The sequence below is a fragment of the Bacillus rossius genome, chromosome 1 (genome assembly GCF_032445375.1).
Source record: "Bacillus rossius redtenbacheri isolate Brsri chromosome 1, Brsri_v3, whole genome shotgun sequence".
NCBI classification, from domain to species: domain Eukaryota; kingdom Metazoa; phylum Arthropoda; class Insecta; order Phasmatodea; family Bacillidae; genus Bacillus; species Bacillus rossius.
Genome location: NC_086330.1, coordinates 274544293 through 274546889, shown reverse-complemented (window position 1 = coordinate 274546889; position 2597 = coordinate 274544293). Strand labels below are relative to the sequence as shown.

The 2597-nt window shown below is 35.5% G+C and overlaps 1 non-coding gene across 1 annotated transcript; it reads left to right on the top strand.

Annotated features, from left to right (window-relative positions):
- Positions 1-1959: 1959 nt before the first annotated feature.
- On the top strand, positions 1960-2031 carry Trnac-gca (transfer RNA cysteine (anticodon GCA)). The gene has a single exon. It is a non-coding gene; the product is annotated as a tRNA-Cys (tRNA).
- Positions 2032-2597: the final 566 nt, after the last annotated feature.

Genomic DNA, 2597 nt, shown 5'->3' with positions numbered 1-2597 from the left:
AATATAATCTTTACATTGAAAACAACACTTACTTACAAACCTCGTCTAGGATTAAACATGAAATATTGGCTTTGGAAGTTGAAGAGTTTACAATTAATCATATTCCAATGTTTAGTTTTCAAAAAATGATAATAATTCTCTGATAAATCAGTTTCGATCAAATCACTTGAGGCAGGCAGAATTCGTTTATATTTGAATCCTCTGGGTGTATCGAAGTTCTTGTACAAAATCAGGTTGGTAGTTTACTTATTGGTGACTACCACGTCATATATTCTATCATGATAAGGCGACATGTTTTCTGCACGTTTGTTTTTCGCTGTATGTCATTTGTAGCGGTCGAACAATCCGTAGTTAGTGTCTGTTGCCAAATATTAACGAGAATTTTCCATGTACTTAAAAACACTATAGTAATGATTATTACCCGGATTCATTAAATAAAAATGTAGGCTTCAGGTACATATATATATGTTTATATGTATATATATAGGATATACACACACAAATGCTTCATGTTGAAGTTTGAACTAAAAAATTCTTCACATGCCATTAACGACCGTGACCCAATTATAAAGAATAAGTTGTTAACCAATTCTATGTAATCTGCAAAGAGCTTTAAACTACTTATGACAATTTTAAAAAGTGTTTATTATATGTAGTAGCCTGGGTGAAATTATTCTATGAAATAATCTTCGCTAAACAAAATTGTTATACATTTATGGTATTTCAATCATTCCGGTATAGCATTGTTAAGTATGAATCAATAAAATAGATAGTTTTGCGTATATTTATTTTGATAGGAGAGTGATGGCAAGAGAAGGAACAGAAATACAAAAACAAAACACAAGAAACACATGGACAGAATAAACTCGAAACACAAACGTTCAATACGGAATTACCATTTAGCCTCTTTACGTACAGAGGAGTTCCGTGTAAATTGACTCAGGTTTAACAGTCCTCAAAAAAAGTAAGAGTGGTAGCAATTTCCCAACTGTCACTTGCAAAGCATCACGTGATGTTGGCTCAAGAACCTATGAACATGCAGTTGTTTTAAAGCACGGTCGACAGAACAACAGTCGTGGTCAGTTTGGTCAATAAGACCCTCGGAGATAGAGACGGGTTCTCGCTCCACATAGATACACTTGCGACAATGACCCCCTTAAGGCTGAGCGAGGTCGCTGCGTCTACATGGTTGAAACGCCCCGACAGGTATCTCCCCTGGCAGGATGTGACGTACAGTAGGTACTAGGAAGGGGACTTTGGCTGTAGCCGAATACATAGGGATGCGTCCATAGCACATACATTCCCACATCCCTTAGCAAACGCAGCCACAATGTAAAGGACGCATTGCTAAGTAACTGATTGTATCCAAATACTTTTACAGCTAGCATCTCCTTTTGATAGTCGGTCGTACTAATGTTCATGTAGCCATTTTGAGACCTGATTTCCACGAATATTTAGCAAAACGTTAATAACAACGATATATTTAAATATATTTAATGTAGCGTGGTTTTTATTAATGTTAGCGATCAAATTAAAATATTATTATGAGTCCCAAATTATAAAATGTACTTAAAATGAGCATTAAATACCCATATAAGATTAAATTTAATTTTGATAGTTTTTATTGGCGTCTCTATTGGTCACATTTTGAGTTATCTCTTACGCTGATAACGTTTTAAACAAAATCTTATGCCGAAAATGGATGTGAGTGTTGCATCCCTGAAAATCTCTATTCCAGTGGACGCACGTAGCGATGCAGCAGCATCCTTTGTGAGAATTCGGAAGCAATGCAAAGATAGTCGCGTCCACTACGATGCACTTCTAGTGGATCCCTAGGGATCCATTAAGCTAGTATTCTGATGCAACTTTTATGAATAGTGAAAAAATAATTGCGTAATCTTGTTCAAACAATAAATCATTAAAGGTAAACATACATAGTTGTAAATGCTAAAGAGGCCAGGGGGTATAGCTCAGTGGTAGAGCATTCGACTGCAGATCGAGAGGTCCCCGGTTCAAACCTGGGTGCCCCCTTCCAAGGGTTTTTTATTTTCCAAACTCAGTGGCGTAAGTTTATGCATGCCAACCCTCGGTAAAAGAGTTTTCTGATTTTAGGCCTGGATAACACTAAGGTGGACGGATATTTGTACTCGACGTAAATAGCCACAAATCTGACCAGAAGTTAATGAAATGTAAGATGTAGAATAGTAATTCAAACTGGCTCGTTGTTATTCCGAACTGTCAAATTAATACAAATTATATGACTCAGACTATATTTTGTCCGTCACATTGTCCTACGCTAACTCGGTTCGCTCACGCTTAGTGTTGCCATCATCAAAATCCATTTTTCTTTTACAAATTACGTATTTTTACTTAGGATTTTTAATTGCTTATTACTTTCTGCTCGAAGGATAAGGAGATTTTAAAAAATATCATTTTCCATTTATCATACATTGTTTGAAATTTCATAACTAGATCTTAGACCGTAATTTTTAAATTTTTTGAACACACGCATTTGGACAACAGCGAAGTTGAAAAAAATACTGCGGCATACGATTTAAAAAATACACAAAACATAAGAACACCTTTCTAGCAAAATA